Source organism: Epinephelus moara, chromosome 20 (genome assembly GCF_006386435.1).
Source record: "Epinephelus moara isolate mb chromosome 20, YSFRI_EMoa_1.0, whole genome shotgun sequence".
In the NCBI taxonomy this organism is placed as follows: domain Eukaryota; kingdom Metazoa; phylum Chordata; class Actinopteri; order Perciformes; family Serranidae; genus Epinephelus; species Epinephelus moara.
Genome location: NC_065525.1, coordinates 7,304,567 through 7,322,997, shown reverse-complemented (window position 1 = coordinate 7,322,997; position 18,431 = coordinate 7,304,567).

Genomic DNA, 18,431 nt, shown 5'->3' with positions numbered 1-18,431 from the left:
CTAAACGCAAGTATGACGCAGAATGTATTAAACTGTGGGATCTCCAACTAATGACCATGGAGAAATCTGGACCCCGTGGCCAGACCAGTTGGGAACCACTGTCTTAGTGTGTTTGTGCCTTTTGAGGTATTTTGTAAGCCACATTCTTTATTTCTTTTCACCGAGGCATGATGTGTTACTAGATTTGAAAATGCATTAATTACAAAGTGTGCACGCATTTATTTCATGTATAAATCTGGATATACATTAAAAACTTAATCTGAAGTCAATTTTAATGATCATAAACATGAATCAAGTGAATGCTAAAATCATGAATATTTACTTGTGAAGTTTGTGTATTAATTTACATATAGAATCCAAAGCTAAAGTGAAGATGTTAATTCAAAGTTTACAAAGGTGATTTTTTTTTAACCTTTGTCAGTGTGTAAATGTGATATCAAAGTGTTGTGAGATTGAGAGACAATGCCCCCAAAACTGTCATGAAATCTGTTTATTAATTCATACTTATTCACACAATTTATATACTGTAGGTTTTAATGGTAACTTCTTGTAACAGTGGTAACACTCTTCACAGCTTGCAAAGCCAACAAGCAGCAACCATATTTTCAATATTCAAGAGATTGAACAGAAACTTAAGCCAAGTGATGACATTTTACATGGAGTTATTTTTAAACTGCATTGCTGCCAGTAAGAGTCATTTATTCTCTGTATCAATTTAAAGAGGCTGCTGTAACTTTTTTGCATTTTGTTTTTGGATGCCAACATTTTTTCCACACAAATGACATGCTGTCTTATTCCATTTCCCTTTTTTGGACCATTCTGTATTGATAAGCGAGAATGATCAATGTAAAACAAAGTGCAGACAAAGTGCATTTTGTTATCAGACAAAACTCACACTAAAGAAGTAAGCAAATGTGAGGTTGAAATTAAGCAATTCCAATGATGGAACTGGAATAAGATTTTATGACAGCAGTAAAGTGAAAACAGGTTGGTGTTGCAAAGTAATTAGCCTGTAAATGTTTAATATTTACTCTTGTCCATGGAAACTATAAGTACCAAACCTGGAAGAACTCGTCCATAATAAACCCGTCATTATGCTCCTCTTTAACACAACATTCATCATTGGTCAAACATGTTCCTCTATCTTTTCTAAACCCAAGATTAGTGTCACCAATTTAGTAACTGACCAAATGTCCCCATCTGTTACTGAGTCGTGACATTGATTAATGGCCAAGTGTTTTTCCAGCACATTATGATGTCACTGTAAAGTTGACCTTTGACCTGTTGGACGTAAAATGTCATCACTTCATCATTATATCCCATTAGACATTTGTATGAAATTTTATTATGATTAGCATATGAAACCTATGGCAAAAACATGTTTTGTGAGGTCACAGTGACCTTGACCTTTGACCACCAAATTCTAATCACTTCATTCTTACATCTAAGTGGATGTTTGTGCCTAATTTGAGGAAATTCCCTCAAGGCCTTCTTGACATTTGCATTCATGAGAATGGGACAGTTTCAAGGTCACAATGACCTTGACCTTGACCTTTGACCACCAAATTCTAATCAGTTCATTGACAAGTCCACGTAGATGTTTGTTCCAAATTTGAAGAAATTCCTCAAGGTGTTCTTGAGATAAAATATTAAGGATGAGATGGGTGCAAGGTCACAGTAACCATCAAAATCAGTTCATGGTTGAGTCCAGGGGAACATTTGCGCCAATTTGAAAACCTCCCTCAAGAGGTCCTTAAGATATTGCATTCATAAGAATGAATGACCTTCAACCACCAAAATCTCAGTTCATCGTTTAGTCCAAGTGGATGTTTGCCAAAACTGAGAAAATGTCCTCAAGTGGTTCTTGAGATATCGCGATCAAGAGAATGGGACAGACGTACGGATGGACACACAGAAAACCTAAAAACATAATGCCTCCAGCTACGGCTATCACCAGTGTGGAGGCATAAAAAGGTTGACAAGTAAAATTATAATACAGTAGAGTGCTCTGCATTAACAGCTGCCACATAAAATGGCATGTATTTAAGCTGTTAAGTGTATTGTTTGTCAGCAGTAGTAAAGTCTCACACTGAATGTGTTAGTGATGTATGATTTCTAAACATCTTTTGTAGAAAGATCCTGAAAGACTATATTGTGCCAATTTAAACTTTTGAATCCCAAAGAGATAGCAGAGCAGCCACAACTTAAGCTGCAAAGCACTCACAGTTTTTTTTTCATCTGTGGTTCACTCTAAAAAGACTTGATTTGATTTGGTTTGGCTTTACTGCCAGGAAAGATTCTGAAAGTTGTTTTGCGTCCATGAACAACTATTTCACATAAAAACAAAAATACAAAACAACATGTAACTCTTAACAGTATAACGTCCCATCCACAGGTTCTTGCAAGGTTTTATTTAAAGGAGCTATATGTAAGAAATCTAAAGCAAATAGTCGTAAAATCATCCTAATATGTCACAGAGACTAAGGAATAATGTTCATATAACATACTGATCTCACTGACAACAATAGTACAGCCAGAATATTCGTATTTAAAAAAATATTTTACGGTCCGCAAATCATGTTTATGTTTTGAATTTGTGTTTTGGCCTGTTGCACCACCCACCCCCGTCTACCAGTCACGCAGTCAGTAGAGTCTCAGCATCAGTTACAGTTACGACTGAGCTACAGCAGCACGGCAAGCAGCATTAGCAGTGTCCCGGTTCATAGCATTAGCAGTCTCCTCAGCTGTATCCCGGCAGCAGCGTTAGCAGCAGAGAAGCCGGACTTGCTCGAATGGTCCGATGGAAAACCGAAGATCAAGGACACGGCGACGCGGCCCTGCCACGGCAGCCGTCCGTGGGCAAACAAATCAGTCTCCAGCGTGCCGCTGTCCAGCAACCTCCAATCTGTAGGGGAGGGGAGGCGGACACGACTCGCAGCAGTATTTTGAATTTGAGTGCAGTAACCGTTTTGGCCACATTCTTACATACAGCGCCTTTAATGATTATGATACGTAAACAACTGCTGTGTTTAAGTGCAGTTGGATTAATCTGAACTGTTTCAAGAAACAACCACCACAGAAGGTTCAATAAACGCTTCTGTCAGACAAAAAACAAACAGTTAAAACAGCTCCCAGTTCAGTTTCCACACATTGCCAGTGGTCCAAACAAACCAAATCCAGCAAAATATTTAGTCCAAACACATTATAACATCCACAGAAATCCACGAACTGCCATTGCATCGTTTCAAATGTTCATATTTCTCTTCTTACTGTATGCAGTATCTCCCGTTTGCAGGTGAATATGCCAATTCATTGCTATCAATATGGTGGCTGAACTCTGACCTTTTGATTGACACCTCACTTTAACCAATAGGAGCTTCCATAATGGCAGTCTGGGCTTCAATAGCCAGCAAGGGCCTGTGTAAAAAGAAAGGGCCTGCCGCACTTCGTGAGTTACAGAGAAAATCAATAGCCAGCGATTGGTTTATGTACTCAAAAAAATGTTATGAAGGTATATAAATAAGAGACAAATGGCTTTCTAAAAGTCTTTTTTCTGTTTTCTGTCTTTGTCGACTTGTTTTTCACTCATATTCACACATTCAGTGCATTGTTTTACCCTCCTCTTTTGAAAACCGCCTGGAGAAAACCTCAGAAAAACATGTGTCCAATGTTTATTTTCTGTGATATTGTTATCTACTTTGACTTTGGACTAAGTGAGGCTTCATGATATAGCACCATTGTGTTTCCAACTAATAAATACCAGCTCTACTCATCTGCTGTGTTTTTTTTTTTTTCAAGAAAATATTCAGCTGAAGATGAAAAAACAAACAAACATTAATTTCAATGTGTTGAAACTTATATAACTCAATGATAGAAGCACATACATTGATTCTGACTGTTGGGGAAAAAACTTCACAGGGTTACCTTTCAAATGAGACCATGCATGTACATGTACTAAACATAGAGCAAGAACAGCTTCCACTTTTCTTTAGGTATGCCTTGGATTGCTGTTTTTCGGAGAATGGTTAACCAGGAAAGGTTGACCAAACAACGAAAAAACTAGTGGCCGACTGTTGCGTCACCTCACAATGCCTCACATCACTTGTGCCTTGGCCAAAAAGTTGCACTTGAACACACCGCAAAGACTGCAGCCAATAGCCAGCTTACATGAGAAGAAATAACTCTCCATACCGGCAGGCTGGGGTAGTCTGTATTCATCATTCATAAAGGGAAACAGGAATAAAATAATAAGAAGAGATATTTACTGTGAGCTTGTAAACAATAACATAACAATTATGAAACATTTCTGCTTCTGAGTTCAGTCATCTTACCTTATTAGACAAAATAGTTTTGATCTCACACCTTCTTGACTTTAGTAGTTTGTTTGCCTTCTTTATTTCCGTTTCTCTTCTTGTGCACTGAGCTGATTGACCGATCAGAGTGATTTTATTCACTGATGGGCTCAGACGCTGATGCAGTATGCTGAATCGGCTGACAAAGACCAACTAGTGCAGAAGGTGTGGCGCATAAACTGCAAAAACTTGGGCAAAAAACACTCATAGACAGCCAACCATTTCTTTGGGGTGTCAGGGCCCTTAGAGTCTATGTAACTTGACACAGTGACCACAGGTGACAGTTATGGGATAATTGTAAATGCTAAAATGTGTGGTTGAAGGAGTAATAGAGAAGAGACACAAAGTCAACAAACTCAGTCATGATAAAAGTTATTTAGCAGTATCTATCTAATGTTTGTTAGCATTAGCCACCATAAGCTACTGGTCATACCCATGGACTGTATTTGCCCATAGGTTATATCAGACCAAGAGTGTATTGGATTGAGGGAGGATCATGAATTCAACTTCATTTGTGAATTGAAAAATGTGTAATTTCTCTTTTTTTCAAAAGCTATTTAGCCCAACTGTAAAGGGATGTGTAAAAAGGGGAGTGAAACTGTTGCCAGGTTGGTAAGTGCCATCCCACAGTCAGGTACACATATCACACATATCATAAAAGGCTAAATAAAAAACATCCTTTTTTTGTTTTGTTTCTTTTGGTAAAACCACATCCTCTACTAAATACAGTCATGGCTCAGAAGCTCATCATCACTCTGTTTACACACCCACACTTACCGTAGGCTGACAATTACAAAGTATCACCCACCTTTTTCCACCATTACCATCACTTGTGAAACGTTTGACCCTGCTGGCTTGAAATGGTTTCACAGTCTGATTGTATCATGTATGTAACAACACCCTTACGAAACAACGCCAAAGTACAAGAAGGCTAACAACATTAATCATGGACAATTAAGGTCTCTGTGCATGTAATGCCAATGCAAGTATTTTATAATGAAATCAATCTTTCATTCAGTAGACCTTGTTGTGGATAATTTGTAGCCCTCGAACAAAAAAATAGGCTGTGGTGTTGGTCAAAATTCAGTACACTTGCTTCCAATAAAACCAAAGAAAGTTCAGAGCACTCTGAAGCAAAACCAGGAGGCTGGTCAGAAGTCCAATGCAAGAAGGTTTATTCTTTGTTCAGAGATGACATCCAAATAAACCCATGTGAGTTGGTGGTCCGGACCAAGAACTGAACCCAAAAGGCTCGGGTACTGACCTTTATACCTATCGCTCTCTCTTTCTCTTGCTCACTTTCTTAAGTTTTTAACCAATCATATGTATAGAACCACTCTTCTTTTTTCTAATTCATATATGTCACAACATCGCTTCTACGTCACTTGACCCCTGACAGACCCCTGGAAACCCACGTCAAACTGGATAAAACTGGTTGGACGGGTTGTTTTTCTCAAGTGTCGACCTCAGCAGTTTTCTTCCCTTATCTTACCCCTCCCTTTATGTATCTCCAGGTCTGAGTTGGTGTGGAAGTTGTGGGTGCTTGGACTGGCCTCGGAGTGTGTGTATGTCCCAGGCCTTGCATGTACTAGGTGTCTATTAGCCTGCCAGTGTGTCCTGGTGTCTCTGTTTTCAAAGCTTCCCCCTCCCTCTCCTGGCTTGCTTTTACTATAGGGGCTTCATTCTACTATTATATTTGGATCTTGCTTGGGTTTTTCTTTTAAATTCACACAGTGATAACATATTGATGAAGCAGTAGCAACATATTGATGACACAGTGGTAATATATTGATTATATATTGACAATACAACGCAACACAGTGATTATGCTTAGATTTTGGTGCTCTTGGTTACCTTTTTACTCAGTTTGATAGGATATAATATACATGTACACACATACATATTCATATATACATACATACACACACCTGTATGTATATATACACACACATATATATATACATTCACACGCACATAATGATCAGATAGCTGTTAACAAAACCTCAACAACCTTCATCATGGCCTAATATGTTCAAAAATTCAGTGATAAATCAGCTCTGCTACTGTTACCATATCTTATTTATTTGTCCCTTGCAAAACTTATAATAAAAAAGAATTTTTAAAAAGCAGTATGAAATAAATAGAATTATATCAATATAGATATCGACATGGTAGCTGTCTGTGCCCTGTTCATTTAATGGTATTCTAATAACCTATCCTTATGTTTAGTGACAATTTGTGAGTGGGTGAGTGGAATAAACAGGACATACTTTTTTCTCTTATGTTTGCCATAATTTAATATAAAATAAAATAATCATGTCCTCCTATTGCATCATGGGAGTTATTGTGATAACGATTATTCCATTAGGCACACAATGTTCCTGTTTCTGTCTCACCCCAACAACTTTCCTACAGTCCCTAGTTCATTTTCATATGTGAATAATATTCTCATGAGCTACAAAATACTGCTGATGTTTTTGGTGATCTGATGACAGCACGGAGTGTGATTACTGTCAGTGATATTCACCACTGGTATGTTACGGTATATTATTGTACTGAGTGATTGAGGAACATTTTCCATCTGTGTGTGTTACATGCTCTACAGGAAGCTGTGACATGCATCACTGTTGCTAATGGCCTAAAAGTAACAGCAACCAGGTGACAGTGAATTGTCGCAGAAGCTTGGCTTGTAGTCTTGACCACTTTTCTACAAAAACAAAACAAACAAAAAAACCCCAGCTCCGACCATTTGAGTGGATTGAATGTGTCTTCTACTACAGTATCTTTTGCTTTAGCCCCTATCACATTCAATGCCAGGATAATTTATTAGAGGAAAATTAAAATTTAATACTTTTTTGGCTCATTACTTTATAAAAAGTATCTTGGGAATCAAGCTGATAAAAAATAAATTGCCTTTTAATAAATAAAAGATACATTTAGATGAAGAACCATATCACTTTAAGGTTTTTCACATATGGGATGCTTTTAGATCTCACTGTCCTGAGATTGCCAGGAGAAAGCTGTGTGCTTGTATTGCAAAAGGCAGTTGATTTTGTTTCAGGTGATACACAATGGCCTCCCACTAAATACTGTATAATTAATGCACAAATACACACATCTATGGTACCATGTTGCCTCTGGGTAACATGCATGTATCACGAGACATGGATACAGCACTGAGGGCAGGGCTCCATTCCTTCCTAATAAAGTTGCTCAGTGGCTGTGCACAGCAATACATTCTCACTCCAACCTCATCACATATTGACGTTTGGTCATGGACTTTCCATGTCCACATATGTCATGCAAGGTACCCTGGGTGCTTTGGCTGTTGACATTCTGGGGAATGGATTACATCTTGATAGTGGAAGGAGTCATTTCACAAGGGTTGTGACACAAAAAATGAACTGATTTACAGATGTCTCTTTTCATAAGTCTTTGGGAAAAAAGTCTTTTTGAGACCAATAGCATCATGTGAACGACCCTTGAAATTGCAGTGGCACTGTTTGGCCACTATGAAAGTTGGCTTTCAAGCCTGGCACACTTCCTGGGGGCCTGCTGGGTAACATACTCATTTTTGGCCTTTAAACTCACACAATACATCCTCTTTTATGATGTAGTACTTAAACAAATCCCAGAGCCCTAATGAAACCAATAGCAGTGTTTTTAATTTGTCTCAGGACTCTCTGGAGGTCAACTTTAATCCTTTTTTTTTGCAGCCTTTCTCACATGGTTCAGCTCCATCATCTCTCTTCGCAAAAATGGTCTGAAAACATCCTTTTTTCTGTCATTTTGCAATCTGGAAAAAATTTAATTTACAAGAGCATGAGTAAAACTTAATATTTTAATAAATCCTGGACGCTTTCAGCCACCTCTCTTTCAGCTCCACTAAGTTTGTGTGCAAAAATTTGGGCACCCCTGGTCAAAATGTCTTTTATTGAAAATAATTAAGTGAGTAGAAGATGAACTGATCTTCAACAGGCATGAAGTTAAAGATGAAACATGCTTTTAAAAATTCTAAGCAAGATAAGTGTATTATTTTTGTTTTGTATCATTTTAGAGTGAAAAAAAGGAAAGGAGCACCATGCAAAAGTTTGGGCACCCCGATACATCTGAGCTTTCAGACAACTTTTACCAGGGTCTCAGACCATAATTACCTTGTTGGGACTGTGGCTTCGTCACAATCATTGTTAGAAAAGGCCAGGTGATGCAAATTTCAAAGCTTTGTAAATACGCTAACTCCTGAAACCTTGTCCCAACAATCAGCAGCCATGGGCTCCTCTAAACAGCTGCCTAGCACTCTGAAAACTAAAATAATTGATGCACACAAAGCAGGACAAGGTTATAAGGAGATAGCTAAGTGTTTTCATGTAGTTGTTTCCTCAGTTCATAGTGTAATTACGAAATGTCAATTAACTGTAGAAGGTCAAGTTGAGGTCTGGAAGACCAAGAAAACTTTCTGAGAGAGCTGCTTGTAGAATTGTTAGAAAGGCAAATCAAAACCACTGTTTGACTGCAAAAGACCTGCAGGAAGATTTATCAGACTCTGGAGTGGTGGTGCATTTAACAGGTAGAGGGAAGAATGGATTCAGTTAAATTCCAGCAAAGTCTGGAAGCAAACATCACAGCATCTGTAAAACAGCTGAAGATGAAGACAGGATGGCTTCTACAACAGGACAATGATCCTGAACACATTTTTAACTTGATTGACTTTTCACAGTAAAGTAGTAAATAAAAAGTAAATAAAAAGTAAATCTTGGTGGTGCTTTTTGTGGCTGGTGCTGGAGGGTGGTGATGTGTGGCTGCGAGTCACTCATTGGGATGACCAAATCAACTCACCAGTCTGTAAAGTTGTAAGTCTTCAGCTATATCAGAAGAAGCAAAAAGGGAATAAATTACAGTGCACAAGTTAAAAGAACGGATGGAATCACTTTTCACTAGAGTTATACATTGTATAATTCCATTTGATGAGTAAATGATTGATTGATTGACATTACACTGTACAGTCTCCTGTAACATAGAACTTTGAGAGTCCTCTCAGCAGAGCATACAGTATATTTAACACCAATTTTCTTCCATTTACAGAGTGAACACAACATTATTCCATGTCTCTTAAAGAAGAAGAGGGTAGAGTTAGTTCTCCCAGTTGATCTTTGTGACATTGAATTAGAATTTAGTGGTGAGGAAGACAATGAGCTGCTAACCCAGCAAAGAACACAACAACTGGTGGCAACATACAGTATGTCAGGAAAGATTCATACTATAACACAAGTAATCAAACACTGAAATATAACTCATTGTCTTGTTTTGAAGAGGGTTGTGATAGTTTGATATGATAATTGTTAATGAAGTAAAGTTAAGAAATATGCATACATTCCCATTTGCTGTTCCACAATGGTACAGTGATGTCTGAGGGTAACACTGACAAACAAACTTATAAAATGAGTTTATTTTTAATGTTTTTCAACTTCAAATGGCATGGAAGAAATGGCCAGAGAACATTTCTTGAAAAAATTTTAAATTATGATTACTTAATGATGAAAACAAAAACATTTTGAACCCACTGGCATCATTGTTGCTACAATCCCTGTTTTCCAACTTTTTATCATCATTAGCCACTAGATGGTGCTGTAAGCTCCAAAATGGTGCTTGGTACTGCGCTCTCCTCTGTCGGTGCTCCCTGATGACAGAGAGTAATATCGACCTGAAGCTGTTTCAAATCAATATTTTTCATTATTTGAGGACCAGATGCAAACAGCAAAGGAATATTGTCTTTATTAAGGTTCATTGTGTTCTAATATGTGCAGAGCCGGGGGGAGAGACAGAGATGGAGGTGACAGCAATATCCACTGTTGTACTGTACTGTAATTTTAGCAGTGTTGATATGATGCTGTCAGTCTGCAGAGTTGTTGAAGTCCTGACAGTAGCTTTGTGCAGAATACATTACACTGATCAGCCACTATTTTTGGACAAGAATGGCAGCAAAGTGTATTATTCATCTCATCATAATTCAAAAGGCAAGCATACAGGAAAACACAGCAAAATAATAAATGTCATATTTAGGTTAAGTCGTTGTCAATGCAAATATTAAAAAGTCTAAATACAGAAAAAGGACCACCAGTGAAGCAGAGTGAAAACTCACCCTTTGCCTCAGTGCTTCGCTAGGGGGCTCCATACTGCAGTCACAGAAATATGTGTGTTTGTGTGTGTGTGTGTGTGTGTGTGTGTGTGTGTGTGTGTGTGTGTGTGTGTGTGTGAACAGCTGTGACTGCCACCTGTGAGGTGAAAGGAAGGCTGACCTGCGACACATGCTCCTCTTTAGTTGCACATGACTTGTGTGTGTGTGTGTGTGTGTGTGTGTGATCGAGGTAGTGACAAAGAGAGGGAGTCAGGGACAGAGACAGTATCTTGGGGACCACTTAGTTAAAATGGCCTCGCTACATGAAATGAAAACCCAGCAGCATCCACGCGAGTTGAATCTTTCAGTGATAGAGTTTGAATATCTAAAGGAAGATGCAAGCAGGCGCCTGTGAGGCAGAAGTAGGTCTTAGATCTTTATTAATAATTACTTGATTTCTGGCTGCACTTGAAAATGAATCAAAAAGCAAATATAGCCCAAGAGAAGAACATTAAAGACAGCCCAGAGGAAGCTGACATTATTTATTTGTATATGAATCAACCTGTAAGCAAAACACTTCACCCCTCATGTCCACAGGATGTGTTTCAGAGGCAGCGCGTCTTTCAGGAGTTTGTTTTTGAGCAGCCACTTTTCCAGTATTATTTTGCTGACATTTTATGAGTTTTACAAACATATTGAAAAGCCCATTTATGATCGATGCCGTAACTGATATCTTCTGACTGTGCTTGTTTTAATTATTGAGCACAGCATGCTGTGTTATCCTTATTGTGTATCTGTATGCAGAGGGAAAATCATAGAACTCTTTCTCCCACTTCACAGACACGTTTGCAGAAAAGTGGCATACATAAACAAAAAATGTTGCATAGCGTTAAGATATGATCACATTACATTTCTGGTATATGAATATTTTCTCTGTCTCCCACTCACTTTATTTAAGCCTGAATGACCAACAAATTCAAGAGTACATTTCCTGTTTCCTTGGATCTTCAGCTTCCCAGGTCAGCGTCATTGTTGGGAACTAATGTTACTTTCTCCAGTAAAGAGTAGTGTAACTAACTATGAACAAAATTACAGTAATACAATAATTACGGTTACCCCAAAACCAAACAACTCGTTAGAACATAACATTTGTTATCACATCACTACTGACTTGAAATACAACAATCACATCAGTGGACTCATTTTCGTAATCGTCATGCTACAGAGGCATGTCACAAAGCAGCAAGCTTATTAGGAAGATGGAAACGCTTCTTTAAGTGCCTGGAAATATTCCCATTACTTTGATTTTGTCAGGTTGAAAGATGACAAGAACACCGCTTCTGCAGGTAGTCGTACTAAAACTCTTTCACCTGTGAGAAACACGTCCTCAAACCTTTGGTCTGAAACACCTACTACGACCAACAGCACAACACTGGGAAGTGCCAGGAAATACACTCCACCAAAGGTGAGCCCTCCGCGGCCACAGAGGTTGGCTGTAGCCCTACACTGGCTGAACAACCAAAACTGGATTTTAATCGTGGACAGCTGCAGCTTCAAGTAATGAAGATTGTGGCTGTATATGTGGTGGATGAAATCACAGGCAACTGAAGATCTTCAGGTAAAAAAAAAAAAAAAAAAAGCTGTGTGGATATTAGCTAACTAATAATGTCCACCAACCTGCCTCATTACGCAGACAATAGAGCTCTCAAAACTTCCACCATGGAACAGACAGTTGTGTTGATGGCATTTACACTCCGTTAGTGTTGAAGCAAAATGATGATGATTCATAGGTGTCAGAAATGTAAACTCTCTATTGCCTATTGAGTAAACTATTGAGCGTACATTCGGCTATATATTCCTGGTACTGTACATGCTGACTCATTGGCACCTTGTCATGATTTACTGGAATACTTGAATAGAACACAGCCATCATTATTGTCATTAGTAACACCGGTGCTTTATGCCAAGTCCTCTGCTTTTTTTTTTTTTGCTTTTTTTTTAGTAATCTGACTCACTGTTGCCCAGCTGATATGCTCATGCCAAGACTATTTACAACTCCCTCCATCACCCCAACCTCCTCATTAGGTGCTCTATTTTGGTATTGTTGATTCAACTAAGATTTGACGTTCATGCATGTGCGTGTGAAAGGGGGACTGATTCTCAAAGAAGAGTCACTGTTGCTGCTCAAGATACAGTACACAAAGAGCAGAGGATCTTCTGTCAAATCTGTGTAGCCATTTGTGACAAATGGTCAAGTCCTGATGCAAGTGTCTCTGACTTATAACATTTTGCTATGTCTGTAAAGACAAAATCAGTAACAAAATAGATGTATCATTTAATATTACATTTAATGTCAGTACATTATCCTTTGTTTAGAAATTATAAATCTTAACTGCAATCTTTCCCTAACTTTGGTGTTTTAGTAGCCTAACTCAACCACATCAGAACCATATGTTTATTTGCCATTTACATGATCTTTACCAAGTGGCAACCTCTGGGGCTGAAAAATGAAGCTAGGAGGCTGGCTCCAAAAGCGAGTCAATTCATGTAGACCCCCATTTTAAAATGCCCAACTTTACAGCAGAAACAAACATGTTTACAGCCGGGTACAAAAAAAGAAGAAGAAGAAAAAGAAAAGAAAATGGTTTTGGTCTCTATGGCTTATTGTCTTGTTCATGAATACTGTACGGGGGTACATTTTTATATAACTCACCCATTTGAATGTTATTTAAGGCTTAAAGCATGGGTCAGGAATGTTTACCATTTAAGGAGCCATTATTGGCCAAAAAAAGAAAAAAGAAACAAAATTTTTTTTTCTGAAGCCGCAAAACATATTTGAATAAATGTAACAGCCCGTTAAGTCTAAAGTAGCCCATCGGCATTACGAATTGGTTTTAATGAGCAGTCATTAATATCATTTACTACAATGTGGCTACTCTACAGTGAGCTATTTATAAATATTTAGTAATTTAACTTTGCAGCTTTGGTGGGGATAGTAAATGAATCTGTCCACACACTATTAAATCTTCTTTTTTCCTCCAAGACTTTTCCTTTTTTGGTTTTGGAATCCATAGCTAGCCACCGCTACTGAAGCAAAGTACAGAGGAAGAGGCACCAGGTCGTAGACGTATGACGCACATTTAACTTGATGAAACGTTAAAACATTTTATAATTTGATGTATAGGTTATACATTTTTACAGTTGTAGAATGCAATAATCACCCTAGGCCTACAACGATGACAAATCCAAATCTGGATGTGAAAAAAATAACTGTAATTCATTTCCATATCATTTTATGTTAAAGCCACAGGAAGCCAATGGAGAAGGTCTAAAGAGCGGCATGTGGCTCCACAGCCACAGGTTGCTTACCCCTGGCTTAAAGTTGTGTGTAAATAAGGATGTGGCCACTTTAAGCGTCCATTGACATCTTGCTACCACTGCAACAACACTGTTACAACACTGCTAACACTGGTTAGCTAACGTCAATATGGTGTAACCTCAGATTCACAGGGTGTAAGTGCAACTGTAGTTGTAATTATTTCAGTGTGTTTGTAGTTCATAAAAGTTAATTGTAGGTGAATGTTTTAGGCTTGATTAGCGTTTGGTTATAGGCTATTTAAAGACCCTCAAATGAGTCGGATATTCGTTTTCTTTTTATTTTATTTTTTTGCTGGCTTGTATTTGTTTTAATGGTTTTAAGCCTGTTTTTTGCTAACAGAAATTATCATTAGCACCATAAAGTACCACGCTAACTAAGCTGGCAGCTAGTGTTAGGCTTATCCTCACCCTCTCACCCAACTATGGTCACTTCCAGCTCTAAAAATCCAAGATGGTGACAGCAAAAATGTCAAACTCATCCAAAACGGGAGTCCACAAACCAATGGGTGACGTCACAGTTGCTATGTCCATTATTATATACAGTCTATTATCTTTCCCTAACTTTGATACCATCATAGTTGCCACATACAGATATTAAAAAACTGAATTATTAGCCTACTGCATTGTCACTGAACATACGCTAACTCAGGGTTTTTGCACAATTATCCAATACTGCGATATCTGTCTTGCAATCGGGATGCTGAGCCATATGTCTGGAAGACAGTGTAGGTCAGGTCAAATCTGCTCACACAAAAGTCGTCAGCCCTTAATGGTTGAAACTGGAACAAAGTGATTAAATGGACTGAGCATCAAAATGAGCATTTTAGTGGTCTTTATAGTGGGGCTAAAAGAATCAAATTATTTTTATAGAGCAAAGAGTGATTGTGCCACAGCAGTGCAATTTCATTTGCCACAAGGGAAATAACATACATATTCACTCTTAATGGTCTAATCCGAAAAACGTAACTTTAACAATGATGTAAGGACAGGGAAAATTTACAAATGAAACAATACTACATGGGAGACAGTAAGGAACGATGCATATGTGAAAAGGAAGAAAAGCAAAAAAGAGGGAAAGAGCAGAATGTGTTATGCAGGACTGCTGCGTGTGGTTTTTGGGCCTCATGGTGGGAGAATCGAAGGTAACACTCGCAAAAAAACCACACATGCTCACACACAAACACTCAACCACACCCGCCTACTTAACAAATTTATTTATGTACAGCTCAGCTAAAGCCTCCCACCCCCTCCAAACACAGGAACACACTGACTTTTCCCTCCTCCCTCTTTCTCTTTCTCCTCCTCCCTCTTTCTCTTGCAGGTCATGGGAGATAGCGAAGAGATAAATATCGCTGGCAATAAAAGGCCTGCATCATGAATAATAAAACAGCCGTAATCTCGACCAATGATTTATATATCTACAGGCTCTGATGGCCGCACACACACACACACACACACACATACACGGGCACAGCAGCGAGTCACACATTAAGCACTGTTAAATTGAGATGAATGGTGATGCAGAATGTGGGACTGGTGTTGGACACACACCCAAACAGTCACTTACCCATACACACACACACAGACAGACACCCGCCCACACGTGCTAAAGAAGAACACAAGAGATTCATGCTGAAAATATGGAGACGTGGAAAAACACACACTCACTCTGGATCAGCGGTGGGTGAGAAGACACAGAGAAGAAAGAGGAACATTTACAGAGTCAAAAACAGTATGGCAGTATGATGGAGACCACAAGAGAGGATAGATAATGCTTACCAGTGCAGATTTTTTTTTTTTAGGTCTGAGCATCACTGATGGCACAGGATGAAAGGTCACCAAACTTGTCCAATGAATGAGTTACCTGTCATGTGACTTAATGTTTTACAGCTCTTTGTTGATTTGTAAGAATGCAGCACAAACTGTAAACTGATGTGAAGCACAACAAGGGAACTTTTTCTGAACTGACAGTAAACTGTGATCACGCCCTTTCACTTCTGATGAGGTGAATCACTGAGTTTCCCTATAGAATCCAAACAGGAAGATGTGCTTTAATTAGAGAGGCACAATGAGTTACCCAAGGACTTGAATTGTGAAAAAGGTTCTACACCTCAATATCAGGAAGATGTCTGTATCTACTGTATAATCTAAAGGTCATTTGAAAAGCATTAGAACAGAATGAAATGCTTCTTTTTTTTTGGCACTGACCTGACTTGTTTGGCCACTTGAGGGCAGCAGAAACAAGCTGCAAACACAACACTTAAATTGTATTACCTTTTAAATTCATATGGCAAACTTGTTAGCAAACACCTGCTTATTTACGCATCCAGCAGATATGGAGAAATATTAGCATTCATTTGGAGTCGTATTCATGCCCATCTGATGAATGTAAATCAAATATTCACTCTCCTTTTAGCTGTGTGTCTCTCCGCCAAATCCCGAGGGAAATATCTGGTTCTATGGCTGCTAAATGCTCCGCTATGTTCACCAACTAGTCGCTAACTTTGTCTGTCTGCTGTTTTCTGCTGGGTAAGAATCATTTGGTGGGTTTTTAGAGCATTTTGCACTGAAAGCAACATTGAGAGGGCAGTTGTGTGAACCAAAACAGTGAAGTTGCGGGCTGGAAAAGCAAAACATGAGCTGAAAGATGTTAAGGGGGATCTACAGTCAGGTGATAATTGTCTGTGGATTCATCACTGTGATCAACCTCTTTTTCATACAAGTGGTTATTTAATTCACTATTTGTAGAATATTAATTATGGCAGCTTTAATGAAAAAATAACCTGATTTGACAAGTTCAGGGCTCAACCTGAATACAGTCTCAGAACCCTCTCCACACCACCAGAAATAAAACCCAGGAGTTTGGATGATGAATCCTTTCTTTATTGGCCCACGATTAGTCAAAACTGCACCAACTGTCAAAAAAAATACTGGAATCAACCTATAAGAAATCCACAAATATAGAATTTAAACTCCCCCTAGGTTTCTAAATATGCAACCTCAATGTCCTCAAAAGCCAGATTTACACCTTCAAGCATATGTGCATTTGTTTACAGACGTCTGTAAAGAGATCAAGCCTGCTCAATGTAATTATCATTCCCTTTTTGTCTGTGTAATCCTATAACACAATTATATTATTTTTGCACATTGATTTTTTTTTAATTTGTTAATAATTCAAGGCACTAACAGGCAACCACACTTGCCTGTCTGAAATATTCATTAACAAAAGTTATCATAATCATAAATCAGCTTAACAAATTACAATTTTTATTACTGGGGTTTCTAATATTACAATGTACTGCAGTTCATGCCCTTGTGCTTTACCCATTTTTGGTGAAAATGGGCCAATTTGTGAGTGATAATCGATCAACCATCACTAATGTTAGCGATCATAGCTAAAGTACTTGCAATTAATAAACCACACATTCACACAGCTACCAACAATGCTAGCTGTTCTCAAGTGTGTACATTTTCCAATATAAAGTAATGCACCACAATTCGTACATATCCCACGTAATTATAAGCCAGTAATTCATGTAAAAGACACATATTTTGGAAGGTTGCAATCACCTGAACAATGAGCTGACGGATGTAAAGTCGTCCCAAGCGGTCTGTAAGGAGGCAGGTTGGGGCGGTGGAAGGGTCACAAAACACTAGATTTTCCTGCGGGAGTTTACCCAGGAGACTGCTGCTTGGAACCGTGTTAACTTTGACTCATTTTAAAATTTTCACCATGTTTGTTTTCCTAAACCCATCCTCCATAACTTAAGGTGAGGACCTAACTTCATCTGTGGGCAGCTCATTTGTAGGATATCATATGTACTCTAGTGTGTGCATTCTTGTAGGATAGCATACGAACCATTGTATGAAGAAACAATGAACAATGTGCACAAGAATCTGCACAAGAATCCTAATGGCCTTGTACACCTGTACCTGAGCAAATGGCAAATAAAAGTCTTGAATCTTAAACAATAGTGCAGATTTAACTAATGTTAATACCTTAATTGCGTTTTATTTGTCAGATAGCCCACATCAAGTCTAAATGAAGTGTTGTTTCTGTTGCTTATGCAATATATGTAGACAGTAACTTTCATTAATTGCATATTCATACATACTGTATAGCTTGCTTATGAATGAACCCAGACCCACGTCTTATTTGGTCCCCTCCATTGTTGAATTCATGGCTACGGCCTTGAAATATTTCACTAAAAACTGATTTCAGGGGGACTGATTTGAGGACTGATTTCATCAATAATAGCAATTCAAATTTATGTATAACACTATTAAAAGGGGCACTGTGACAGTGAGCACTTTATTTTTGATACTTTGTGTATATTCTAAGACCGCTGGTGCACTCCAATGTTTTGTAAGTAAAACAAAATGTAGGACTTTAACTTGTGACAACAGATATTTAGATTGTGGTATTATCACCTTCACTTGATTAAAAGATATGAGTACCTCCTCCATCACTGGTGCTACAGTACATAGTCTAGAGTAATTTGAAAGTCATAAGGTGGTAAACCCATGCATGATCTAAATAGGATTCAGTTAGAGCTGTTTTACTTGAAATTATTATTATATTTGTT